Source organism: Macaca thibetana, chromosome 5 (assembly GCF_024542745.1).
Source record: "Macaca thibetana thibetana isolate TM-01 chromosome 5, ASM2454274v1, whole genome shotgun sequence".
NCBI lineage: Eukaryota > Metazoa > Chordata > Mammalia > Primates > Cercopithecidae > Macaca > Macaca thibetana.
Genome location: NC_065582.1, coordinates 178,222,761 through 178,237,039, shown reverse-complemented (window position 1 = coordinate 178,237,039; position 14,279 = coordinate 178,222,761). Strand labels below are relative to the sequence as shown.

The 14,279-nt window shown below is 41.6% G+C and overlaps 2 protein-coding genes across 3 annotated transcripts in view; one reads left to right on the top strand and one right to left on the bottom strand.

Annotated features, from left to right (window-relative positions):
- CYTL1 (cytokine like 1) overlaps positions 1–14,279 on the top strand; it is a 259,423-nt gene that overhangs the window by 13,105 nt on the left and 232,039 nt on the right. The window lies entirely within an intron of this gene.
- STK32B (serine/threonine kinase 32B) overlaps positions 1–14,279 on the bottom strand; it is a 411,092-nt gene that overhangs the window by 203,004 nt on the left and 193,809 nt on the right. The gene's annotated exons all lie outside the window — the stretch shown is intronic.

Here is a 14,279-nt window from a genome sequence, read left to right as displayed (position 1 = left end):
ATAAAAGTTTGGAAAATTTACAGCCTGACCTTGTGGTAGAAAAGAAAACCCATTTTCTGGGGAGGAAATCAAGGCTCCGAAATGTGCATAAGTAAAGAAGAACAAATGTTCATAGCCAAGACCATGAGGAAAATGCCTCCAGGACACTTCAGAGACCTTCGCAGCAGCCCCTCTCATCACAAGCCTGGAGGCCTAGAAGGAAAATATGGTTTTGTGGGTGAGGCCCAAGGCCTTGCTGCTTTGTGCAGCCTTGGGACTTGGCGCCCTGTATTCTGGGCACTCCAGCTCCAGCTGTGACTAAAAGGGGCCAAGGTACAGCTTGGGCTGTTGCTTCAGAGGGTGCAAGTCCCAAGTCTTGGTGGCTTCCATGTGGTGTTGAGTCTGCGAGTGCACAGAACACAAGAGTTGAGCTTTAGGAGCCTCTGCCCAGATTTCAGAAAAAGTATGGAAACACCTGGCAAAGCCCTCATGGAGAACCTCTATTAGGGCAGTCCAGATAGGATATGTGGGGTTGGATCTCCAATACAGAGTCCCTACTGGGGCACTGCCTAGTGGAGCTGTGAGAAAAAAGCTAACATCCTCCAGACCCCAGAATGGTTGATCACTGGCAGCTTGCACTGTGTACCTGGAAAAGCCATAGGCACTCAATGCCAGTCTGTGGATGCAACTGTGGGGGTTGTACCCTCCATAGCCATAGAGCAGAGCTGCTCAAAGCCTTGGAAGCCCATCCGTTGCACCAGTGTGGCCTGGACGTGAATTATGGGGTCAAGGAAGATTATTTTGGAGCTTTAAAATTTAATGACTGCCCTACTGGGTTTCAAACTGGCCTGGTGCCTGTAGCCCTTTGTTTTAGCCAACTTCTACCTTTTGGAATAGGGGCATTTACCCAACGCCTGTACCCCCATTGTATCTTGGAAGTAACTAACTTGTTTTTGATTTCACAGGCTTATAGGTGGAAGGGACTTGCCTTGTCTTAGATGAGACTTTGGACTTGGACATTCAAGTTAGTGCTGGAATGAGTTAAGACTTCGGGGGACTGTTGGGAGGGCATGGGAAGGTTTTGAAATGTGAGAAGGATATGAGATTTGGGAGGGGTCAAGGGCAGAATGATATGGTTTGGCTCTGCGTCCCCACCCAAATCTCATGTCAAATTGTAATCATCAGTGTTGGGGTAGGGACCTAGTGGGAGGTGACTGGATCATGAGGGCAGATTTCCTTCTTGCTGTTCTCATGATAGTGAGTGGGTTCTCATGAGATCTGGTTGTTTAAAAGTGTGTAGCACTTCCCCATTTGCTCTGTTCCCTGCTCCACTGTGTGAAGATTGTTCCTGCTTCCCCTTCTGCCATAATTGTAAGTTTTCTGAGGTCTTCCCAGCCATGGTTCCTGTACAGCCTGTGGAACTGCGAGTCAATTAAACCTCTTTTCTCCATAAATTACCCAGTCTCAGGTATGTCTTTATAGTAGTAGTGTTATTCTCTATAACAATATTGGTAATATAGATTCAGGCCTCAGTGCTTATGAGATATATGCCTAGGTTTCCAAATTCACAAGTGAATTTTCTTTTCTTACTAGAGTCCATTAGAGACTTCTTGTTGTCTCTTATGCTGATGGACAGATTTTTGTTGTTGTTCTAGTTGGCTCTTTAATGAAAGCACAGTCTTTGGCAGGTCCTCAGTTTATGTAGCAATCTCAGTTCATACTCCCTGTCTCACAAGGGCCCAAGGTCTCATCTCCTACACCCACATATGTGCTGAACCCCAACTCCCAACATAACTGAGACCAGCTCAGCTCCTTGACCTGCCCCCTGGGTAGCTACAGCATGGGCTCAGACCCTTAATGCTCTGGTTTTCAGAAGCCTCCTTCCTTCCTGGTGCATGAAGATTTTTCCTTTCAAGCTCAGTTCTGTGCTTAATTTTTAAATGTATTTTGTCCACCATTCCTCAGCATTTTTACTGACAGGCTCTTCATGTCATAGACTAGCCCATCACTTTCCAGAAGTCAAAACCTCCCACATCATCTTCTACCTGCCACCCCTGGGGCCTGTCTTTAGTCACCTGAGTCACCTCATCACTGACTGCCAGTGATAAGTACAACAAAGTGTGTCTTCCTGATCAACTGCTTTCATTTAGGCAGCCTTATGGTGGCTACGTGGTAAAGTGTCGCATGTAGCCTTAAAAACAGTTTCGTTTCTAGGTCACTCACTCATTTATTCATTGAACAAATGATAATGAACACCTGCTGAATGACAGGCCAGGTTTAGTGTGGGTCAAAATATTCTTATGGATGGTCAAAGACATATTCCAAAGGACCAGATTATAGGCTGCCAGGAACATATCATTTAAAAAAAAATCCATATCTGTCAATGTAACCATTTCAGATATGAAAGAAAAATAAAATGTAAAGGCTCTTAAAGAATCTGGCAATCTGAACACTACGGAAACCATACAAAGATGAACTGCACAGCTATAAATGAGGAAGTGCAGCTTTTAATATCTTTTAATTTTTTTTTTAGTGAGTAAAACACATCCTATTAATTTTCACATCACAGTAGAGTAGGCAGGTGAAAAGAGATTTTTATCCACATGTTACAGATGGAGACAATGAGTCCAAGAGAGCATTCATAAGCAAACAAAGAATCAGACACTTCAGCTTCTCAATGTCTATTTTAGTTGATCCACTGAAACCCCAGTAAAATTGCTACTGTCTGACTATCATGTTCTAACGCTTCTACGGCAATTTAAAAAGAATGAATTGGCTGGCTGAAAAAAAAAAATACTCCAGACAGCTTTCTTGTTCTGGAAATGACCTGTTCTCTAATAGCTTCTCCATTGTCCTTGCTGAAAAGAAAGAGTGAGTTATGCACTTGCACAAACAATGATTCCAATGAAGGAGGCATGTTGAAGCCAATGCCAGAATGCTCATGACTCTCTGCACCATTCTGTCCACAGCACTGTCTTCCTAAAACAGACAGTTAAACAAGCTTGTTATGTCCTATTTTGAAAACAAACAAAGAAAAAAACCCAAACAAATCAACCTGTTGTCTTTCGAATGCCCCACATGTATTATAAGGATTTGGAGTCAGGGAGAACAAACTCCATAAGACAAAAGTTTATCTGGAGAAATCGGTGCCCATTCCAAAGTCTGGCATTCATCTTCAGCGGAAACCAGTCCAAATGAATGGCATTAAACAAGTATTTATAGAGTGTCCTCTATATGACTCAATTAATGAGGAAATTGGAAAAGCCTGTAGGCTCTTTTTCTCACTGGGAGGCAATTCAGTGCTGAGACAAAAAACAAGGGCTGGGCATTTGGACAGCGTAGAAGTGGAAACCGCACCCTACCATTGGCCAGCTGTGCCTCTCTGGGCAAGCACATCATGTTTCTGAGCTGCATTTCCCCTCTTGGTAATACGATTATTGTAAAAATTATAACAAATCTCAGCCTCGTGATGAAAAGCTGATGAAAAGATGCACGTGGCAGCAGTTTGTAACACATGACGCCTTATGAAAAACAGACGCAATTACTATTCCATTAAAATAAAAAAAAGAATCTGCTTGTTTTCAGTCCTTTGGTTTTCTTGTCAGCAAGGAAGCTGCAACATAATGTATAACAACCCTTTTGTTTGAGTTCCTTCAGGATTTCACATAAGAGGCACTGGAAACATCACATTTTCTATCTCGAAGTCACAGCCCCAAGAAGTGTCTAGAATGAAACCCTTGCATGGTAAGGGTGGTATATTAGGAGAGGGCCCCTCGCTGACCTCCCCAAAGTAGGATGCACATTTTAACGAGTCTGGATAATTTTTTAAAAGACAGGAAAATGTAATAAAACTGGTTAAATGTATTTTTTTTTTTTTGAGATGGAGTCTCGCTGTGCTGCCCAGGCTGGAGTGCAGTGGTGCAATCTTGGCTCACTGAAACCTCTGCCTCCTGGGTTCAAGCGATTCTCCTCCCTCAGACTCCCAAGTAGCTGGGACTACAGGCATGCACCACCACACCCAACTAATTTTTGTGTTTTTAGTAGAGATGAGGTTTCACCAAGTTGGCCAGGCTAGTATTGAACTCCTGACCTCAGGTGATCCGCCTGCCTTGGCCTCCCAAAGTGCTGGGGTTACAGGCATGAGCCACCACACTCAGCCTAAATATCTTTTAATATATAGCTGGCTGTGCTCTCATTTTGTTCTTTGACAAAAAGAGATGACTTGGAGTCTCTACTAGCAGGTCTCCTAGCAGGTAACTGGATGCATGGCTCCAAAATAGGTCCTATTTAAAATACTACAAATCTTACATGAGAGGTCACTGGCCCCCACTTCTTCCTCCTCACCCCACCAGTGACCTCAGCACCACCAGCATTACTCAGTGTGGGCCACTCTCAGGGTGGTTCTGCTCACAGAGGACCCTTCCAGAACGTCTTTAACTCAGACTTCAATCCCAATTCATTCCTCCATCCATTCTTCCGAGGTGTCCAAAGCACCCACTACACACCACATGCTGTGGAAACTGATGGGGGTGGCATGAAGGTAATCATGGACACAACATCAAAGCCAAGATCTGAGGCATGAACAGGAGTTAGCAAGCAACGGATTTACAGAGGGTTCGACGGGATGGTGAAGACATGAAATGATCCTGAAAGACGGTGCACCTCCTCTGAGAGAGCTTCTTCTCCTTCTCCTCCCAGTCTGGGTGAGAGAGCGCCCAGACATGAACCATGATAAACAGATATTTGCATCAAAATTGATTAGCAGCAGTTTTAAATAAAATGAACACAACAGATTCTTAAAATCACGACTGGAAAAGAATTATCTACCATAAAATAAGATCTGCCAAACTGGAACAAAATCAATTCGTTCTCTTTCTCTGTGATAACAGAACAAAAAGGCCAGACAGGATGTGACTAAGTTGAACCTACATCATCTCTTAATATTATATAATTGGTTTTGTTGCTGAGGGTCTTTGCTCCCAGAGCTCCCAAGATGGTGGCTGGCCACTTCCAAAATGGCGGGGGGCCACTTCCAAGATGGTGGCAAGCCTCGTGTTCTCTGACCTGGGGTTCTTGGCCTCACTGATTCCAAGGAACGGAATCTTGGGCCATGCAGTGAGTGTTACAGCTCTATTAGAAGCCACGAGCCACGGAAGAGAACCAAGGAAACCAGTGGCTAGTGTTCAGCTCGATTAGGACGAACCCAGGCACTTAGCCGTGCAGGAACAATGGCAAGCCTTTAGCCCGATCAGGAGTGGCAATGGGCGTCTCACTGGATTAGGAGTACAGCAGACACCCTGCCAGATCCGGAGGGATGAAAGTCAGTGGCGGGTCTGCGACAGCGGCAAACAGTAGTGCAGCCAAAGCTCAGCTTGAGTGGTAACAAACACGGACCAGACGAGAGTGCAGTTGCAAGATTTAAGAGAGTGAAATAGAGTGAAAACAGAGCTCCCATACAAAGGGAGGGGACCCAAAGAGGGTAGCTGTTGCCGGCTGGAATGCCTGGGTTTATATCCCAATCATTGTCCCTCCCGCTATGCTCTCAGGCCATAGATGATTGACTATTTCTTTACCTCCTGTTTTTGCCTAATTAGCATTTTAGTGAGCTCTCTGATTGGCTGGGTGTGAGCTAAGTTGCAAGCCCCATGTTTAAAGGTGGATGTGGTCACCTTCCCAGCTAGGCTTAGGGATTCTTAGTTGGCCTAGGAAATCCAGCTAGTCCTGTCTCTCAGTTTGTTTATCTCAATATGGTCTGCCCCACCCTACCCCCTACCATTAAAAGGGCAGCTTCATGAGGGCAGAGACATTGTCAAAAATCAATTGATCACATCTTTGTAGTTCTATTTTAAAATTCTATTCTGTTCTATTGATCTATTTGTATATCTCGGCACCAATACTATACTGTCTCGATTTATTTATAATAAAACTTGAAATTAAGTGGTTAATTTTGTAACTCTGTTCACTTTTTAAAGTTGTTTTAGCTATTCCAGGTCTTTTGCATTTCCACATACATTTTTGAAATAGTTTGTCGATTTCTACATAAAATCTTGCTGGGATTTTGATTGAGATTGTGTGGAATATATAGATAAATTTGCGAAGAACTGACAGCTTAGCAATATTGAGTCTTAAGACCCATCAATAAGGCATCCATCTCCACTTATTTAAGCCTTCTATTAGTAATGTTTTGTGGTATTCAGTGTACAGGTTTTTTTTTTTTTTTACATGTTTATCCAGATCTATCCCTATTTCATATTTCTGTTGTTATTATAAAGATATTTAAAAAATTCAGGCTGGGTGTGGTGACTCACACCTGTAATCTCAGCACTTTGGGAGGCTGAGGTGGGTGGATCACGAGGTCAGGAGTTTGAGACGTGCTTGGCCAACATGGTGAAACCCCATCTCTACTAAAAATACAAAAATTAGCTGGGCATGGTGGCATGCGCCTGTAGTCCCAGCTACCTGGGAGGCCAAGGCAGGAGAATTGCTTGAATCTGGGAGGCTGAGGATGCAGTGGGCCAAGATCGCATCACTGCACTCCAGCCTGGGTGACCAAGCACTCTGTCTCTGGGCAGGGAGGTGGGGGGGCAGAGTTAAGAAAATTCAATTTCTGATTATGTTGCCACTATATGGAAATAGAATTGAATTTTATATATTGATCTTGTCTGCAACCCTGATGAACTCACTTATTAGTTTTACCACCTTTTTGGTAAACTCTGATTTTTCAGATAAATGACATAAGCATATCATTTGCCAGCAAATAAAGTTTTATTCATCCTTTCCCATCTTAATGCTTTTTATTTCTTTTTCTTGCCTTACAGAAATAGCTATGCCCTCCAGTACAATGTTTACTGAGAGTAGTGAGAGCGGATATTTGTTCCAGATCTCAAGGGGAATGCATTCAATTGTTCCTCATTAAGTATCATGATAGCTGTACTTTTTCTGTAGGCGCCCATGATAGTCAGTATTGAGTGTCAACTTGATTGGATTGAAGAATGCAAAGTACTGTTCCTGGGTGTGCCTGGGTGTGTCTGTGAGGGTGCTGCCAAAGGAGATTAACATTTCAGTCAGTGGACTGGGAAAGGCAGACCCACCCTCAATCTGGGTGGGCACCATCTAATCAGCTACCGGTGCTGAATAAAAGCAGGCAGAAAACATGGAAAGACTAGGCTAGCTTCGTCTTCTGGCCTCCATCTTTCTCCCATGCTGGATGCTTCCTGCCTTCGAGCATCAGACTCCAAGTTCTTCAGCTTTGGGACTCGAACGGGCTTCCCTGCTCCTCAGCTTGCAGACAGACTATTGTGGGACCTCACCTGTGATCGTGTGAGTCAACACTCCTTAATAAACTCCTCTTTATATATATATCTATCCTATTCATTCTGTCCTTCTAGAGAAGCCTGACTAATACAATGCCCCAAACTGTGTTGAGGAAGTTCCCTTCTATTCCAAATTTGTTGAGGTTTTTTTTTTTTTTCTGTTACCAGGAATGAATGTTAGATTTTGTCAAATGTTTCTTCTGCTTCTATAGAGATGATCACGTGCCTTTTGTCTTTCAGTTTGTATATATACTGAATTACACTGACTGTGTTTCAAATGTTAAACTAACCTTAAATTTTTGGTATGAATCTCACTATTATTCTTTTATATATGGTTGAATTTGAATTTCTAAAATACTGTAAAGAATTTTTGTATCTGTTCCTGAGGAATATCCGCCTACAGTTTTCTTATATCTTTGTCTGGTTTTCATATCACATAATGTTAGACTCATAGAATGAACTGCGGTGTATTTCCTTTATTGCTCTATGTTTAAGTTCATTAATTTTTTTCTGTAATGTGTAATATGCTGTAAATTCTATACAGTGTGTTTTTCAGCACAAATATTGCAGTTTTAATCTCTAGAAGAATGATTTAGGCCTTTTTTAAATAACATCCATCTATTTTGAACATGAGGAATACGGTCATAACCGCCACTTAACCGCCCTTGTCTGCTAATTCTAACGAATGGTCTGTTTCAGCTGATTGCTGTATTACCTCACAATGCCTCACACTGCCTTGCTTCCATGCATGCCAAACATTGTATATATTACCTTTTTGTGTTCCTAATCTTGAGCCTTAATTTGAAGGGCAGTTTATTTAGTTGGAAATAGTTTGATCTTTGTAAGTCTTGCTTTTTGTTAGAGAGGACTGCAGGAATAATACTTAATCTAAAGCTTAGTATGCCCTACTCCTGAGACCCTTCTATGTTCTCTACTCGATCCCTCTTGAATTCTGAGGTTTTCCGGTCTGGCTGGTGGGCACGGGCACTTTTCTCAGCCCATTTATAACTAATTCTTTTGGATGGTCCTCACATCCACTGATCAGCACTCACTTGAATACTCGAGGCAGGCCATCTTCATCTCTCTCAAGGTCTCTGTACATGCTCTGCTCTCTGGTACGCTGATCTATGAACTCTAGCCGCCTTGGTCTTTCTAGACTCTCAATTCCGTCTCTTCTACTCAGAGAGAACTCTGGGATCTTCCTCAGTTCCTGCTTCCAGAGTCACAGCCTGGAAACTCCCTCAAGTCAGTAATGTGGGGTCATCCTAAAGCTCCTGTCTTTTACTTCGGATCCCTCAGGGATCACTGTTCTCTGTTGCTTGATGTCCAGTCCAGTGTCTTCCAAATTATTGCTTATTGTTTTTCCCCCTTTTTTGTTTGTTTAAGGTAGGAGGGTAAATTTGGTCCCTGTTATCCCATTTCAACCAGAAGCAGAAGCCCTTAGCCTGCTTTCTGCTACAGAGGAGACTTTTCAAAGGAATGTTAATAAAATTGACAACTGTGTCATGTGCAAGTGCAGGAATATATCGTGAACAGGACAGAAGGTCCCTTCACTCTTGGAGATTACAGTCTAGTGGCAGTCAACCAGCATAAAGCAAAACATAAAGCCAAGCAACATAAAGCATATGTATTTGCTACACACACACACATACACACACACACACACACACACACACACACAGCAACTTCAAATAGTGCTTAGTAAATTAGGGTAATGAGAGTGACCAAAGGAGCTGGGAAAGCAGCTGGACAAACATTAATCAAGGAATGTGTATCTGATAAGGAAGGATTTGAGCTGCATGAGGAGGAGAAGGTGGCTATGCAAAGGTCCTGGGGCAGAGCAGTCGAAGCAGATAAATTTGCAAACACTACAGTCCTGAGTAGGGAATGAGATTAGCACATGTGCAGCATATAATGAGGCCAGAGAGGCTGGCATGTGGTGAGAGAAGCAGGGGTTAGATTGCTTGAACTTTCCACATCAGAGAAAAAGGTATGCAGTGGAGTGTGGTAGAACTGTGCCCCAAAACACAAAGAAATATCAAAGTGAGACTTTCTTTACATTCCTCTCCCTAAAATGATGCTCAACAAACCTCAGAGAAGTTGGCTTACCTTTCCTTGCAACAGCAGAGCATTTTCAGCCTACAGGCTGTTGGCAAGCAGAATGGAATGGCTCCTGAACCAACTGCTGTCCTGTAACTATTCTTGTACCTTGTCCAACGCAACCTCCCAAGAGCATGCCCCAAGCATCGCTGGCAAGCCCTTCTCAGAGTCGGTAACCATCCTCCCCACTCTCTATCCCCCAAAGACAGGCAGCAGAGCTGTCGGCTTCTGAGCAGCTTCCAGAGATGGTGGAGCTGAGGAACAGATGAAGGATTCACAGATTCTCTTTTCATTAGAAAATACGGTACAGGCAGCGTCTCTTTAAAGTGGGTTGCCATTTACAATAATAAATGGGACCATTTTTCAGTTTCCTTCCCCCGCACTCTCGTGTAATTTGTTCTCTCTCTACTCTTTGGCTGTGAGACTGGATGAGACATCAGGAGACTTGCATAACCAGAATATATGAATAAACTTGATTTTCATCCCAGCTGTGCAACTGACTTGCTGTGTGCCAGACTTGCTGCGTGACCCTGGGCGAGTCATTTAATGTACTGGAGCTTTCATTTCTTTTCCTGAGATGTGAGAATGCTCTCATCTTCCTACACTCTCCCAGGGGAGCTGCTGTTACTCAGATTGATAACACAGGAGTCCCTCCCTACCCAGATACAAGGCTTAGGTACAAACAAACCTCCGTGTAAGAAAATTAGGCACTGAGCTGAGAAACTCAGGGAAAGCAGGAAGGGGCGGGTAAAAGCATCAAGGTCACAGACTAATAAATGTTTTTCCTTTTATTCAATTTTCAAACTATAAAGACTGAACTGAATTTAAGAGCATGTCAGTGGCACTGCACCCAGCCTGACTCAGCTATAATGGACACTGGACAGTTCTTTCCCAGTTAATACCCGTTGCTCACTGGGAATCTTTCAGATCCTCCTCACTCACAGTTTCAACAAGATGACTGCAAATGTGGTTTTCTCTTTTGCAAACGATGACATTTTTAGTACAATGTCCTCCATCCAAGCACTGCATGCCACCCTGGTTTTAGGATTCAGGAATTCACCTCCCAGGTCCTATCTTGGTCCATAGACCCCAAAAAGTATAGATGTTTGAGATGGGGAGCCCTCTGGTTGGCCTTTATTTAACCTGCACTGCAGTGGGCAAAAATATATATTTTAAAGTATATGATCAAAGTTCAGGCAAAAGATGCTTGAGTTGAAAAAGAATTATGAGCAACTTTAAACTAATGCTGGAGTTGACCAGGCATTTACCTACTCTTGCTCTCATTTAACTTTGCAAAGTAAATGTAACTATTATTCTCCGCAAAGACACAAGAACCTGGATCTCAAAGAGGCCAAGGGGAATTGCTAAACATCATCAAGATGAAAGGAAGGAACCCCCACCCAGATTCCCACCCATACTCAGTGGTCCTTTAAACAAGCCAAGCTAAGAGGGACGAGCGGTTGAGGTAAAACACTGAATTAATACGAGACTAAAAAATTTTGATTCAGAAAACCACACATCTTCAGATTCACTGTATGTTCCTTGGCCACTTCACAGAGTTCCTTCTCTAATTTCCTCACCTTTTCCCGGAGTTCACACCACCTCTCAGTGGAGTCCCATCTGTGAATTTAATTAACCAGCTATTGTTGCGAGATCTCCCAGAGCATTAATTAAGATCTCTGTATATTGTTTTTGAAACCAGACCTAACCCTTTTACCCCCAGTCACTCCCCGGAGACATTTGTGCAGCTCTGAAGAGAGCGGTATATTTTAATCCCACATTATATGCTCAGTTTGCAGAGTGAGTTTTATAACTGCACTATCTTAAAAAGCTGATTTCTCTAGGGACAGATTGCGAGCCTGTTTGTCAAAATCCCAACAAAGACATTGTGTCCGAATGATAGTGATGCTATTGTTATTATTTTTGGGTAATAAGAGAAATCCTTGATAAAATTCACTGTAGCATTCGTGGCTTAAATCCTAAACTTACTAATGAATTTGATTATTGGGAAACTACATGTATATTAAGAGGCTAAATGTATACTATCCCTTACATCCAGGAAGCCGACACCTAGAAAGTTTCCTTAAAGAACTGAAACTAAATAACTGAACATTTTTATGTACAAAGATGCTCATCATTTAATATATTACCAAATATTAAACGTACCTAATCCTATTATCTAAAAGTAGGACAGTGAGTAAATACATTTTAGTACATCCAAATTATGGAATATCATGTGCTATTAAAATCAACACTATGCTATGACAAGGAAAACACTTAGAATATCAAGCCAAAAATAAAGAGGATAAAAAATGTAAAGTTTACAACAACTAGAGTACATAAAAGTAGGCCGAAGACTGAAATGACAGGGAAAAAATGAAAACAGTCAATTTTGAATTACAAGATGTGGAAAGGTTTATTAGCATGTTTAATTTTAAGTTAATAAATATGCAACAAATAAAAGTGAGACTACCATAACTCAAAATATTTTAGAAACATCTCGACGTTCTTGGTGTGGCTTGGAATATTTACATTAGTAGTTCTCTATAGCAAATATGTCACTGCCTGTCCATATACCTGGGACCCCATCATTTCAATTAGCTCTGAGGTGCTTCCAACTGGAGGTGGACGAAAGGGGGCAGTGCTCAGGCAAAGCTTCGGGGCGTAGTTGATATTTGAGCCAAGTCTTCTTCCACATGGGTACCACATTTCTCTGTCTGAGAAAATTTATCTGGGCCTGCAGAAGCCCATGTATGCAGCAGGTTAAAAGGAACAAAGAATTAACGCTTTCCAAGGAGCAGCCTTCAGCTACTCTCAGGAGTTGTAGAAACACCCATGCATTCTCACGTGTCAGGTGCTGTAATTCTGAGGTGGGTGCTTTGCACCATTGTCCAGATTCTAACGAAGGACCAGAGAAATTCATTAGAAAAAGATTTTCTGACATTTAGGACTGGAACAACGGATTATATGGGATGAAAAATATCAATGGCTACTTCACACCATACACAAAAATAATGTGAGATCAATAATGGATCTATTAGTTAAGTATATTTTCTAGAAGGAACACAGAAGACTACCTTTGTGATATGAGGTAGGTAATAATTATTAGGGGATAGGAAGCAATGAACATAAAGAAGAAAAATGGCAGTTCATCCAAATATTAAATATTATTCATAATGGCATCAAGACATCACTAATAAAATAAAAAGCAAGCCATATGTTGAGATAAAGAAATCACAAAATACATTCATGACAAAGAACTTTCATCAGGAATGTATAAAGGACTTGCACAACACAGCAATTTTTTTAAAAGTTTTAAAAATAGGCAAAATACTTAGACATATACTTCACAAAGGAAGATACATAATACTAATAATTAGATTAAAAGTACCCAATATCACTAGTCATTGGAGAAAAGGAAATTAAAACCACAAAGAAATACCAATGCACACTGCCTAGAATGGCTATAATTAAGAAAACTGACAACTGCAAATGTTGATAAGGATATGGAGTAACCAAAACTCCAGTAAAATTTTATGATGACTTTTGGAAAACTCTTTGTCAGTTAAAAGCTAAAAATATGCTTACTGTACACCCAAACAATTCCACTCCTAAGTATTTACTGAAGAGAAATGAAAGCATATGTTCACAAAATCACTTACATAGGAATGCTCACAGCAGACTTATTTATAATAGTCCAAACCCAAAACAACCCAAATGTGTATCTATCGAAGAATGAATTATCAAATTGCAGTATTTTCATACAGTGGGATTCTACACAATAAAATGAAATAAACTGCTCCTATATACAATGATATACTCGAATCTCAAAAACATTATGCTTGTGAAAGAAGCCAGGCCCACAATATTTTCATTCATATAAAATTCTGGAATAGGCAAAACCAATGTATAGTGATAGAAATAAGCACAGTGGTTTCCCGGAAGGCAGTGATAACAGTGATAGCGAACAAGGAGGCTACATCAAAGACATTTGGGGGATGATAGAAATACTCTATAAAGTGAGTGTGAGTTACAAGAGTACCTTTGTCAAAACTGGTCCTTTGTCAAAACTGATCAAACGAATACATACGTCAAAATCAAACAGGACGCTAAGATATCTGCATGTCATAATATGTAAAATACTGTTTAGGGAAAAGAAAAAAATGAAGCCATCCAACACAAGGACATGCTTTCCTGATCACTCTTAGCCACTGTGACGATTTTCCAGGCCAGGTGATTTTGCATAGGTGGATGGAGGTGAGTTCTGTGGCAGTTGTATTTTGGGGATAATAAGTAGGACATCCTCTGCCTTTCACTACAGAGATGGACATCAATGCTCCAACAAACTGTCAACATTTCACAGAGTTCTGCAGGGAGAGGCTAATGGGAACACATGGGATGACACCACTGCTGTGGCTTTAGGAGACTGGGCAGAATGTGATCTTATCATCAGCTGGGACCACTGGCCCAGTGAAAACCAAATCAAGCCTCAGACACACCCTGATGATACATATGAATTACATGGGACTGCACTGATGATACATATGAATTACATGGGACTGCACTGATGATACATATGAATTACATGGGACTGCACTGATGATACATATGAATTACATGGGGCTGCACTGGTGATACATATGAATTACATGGGACTGCACTGATGATACATATGAATTACATGGGACTGCACTGATGATACATATGAATTATATGGGACTGCACTGACACACATGGGCCATCCTCCAGTGAGAGGTCCCTCTTTTTTCACTATCTTAGAGAGCACCAATTCATATCCACAAACATTATCTAAGCCCCTGCTGTCTTTTAGGAGCTCACAGTCTAGTGGAAAGAGAGCTCTACAAACCAACTCAATAAAATAAGATG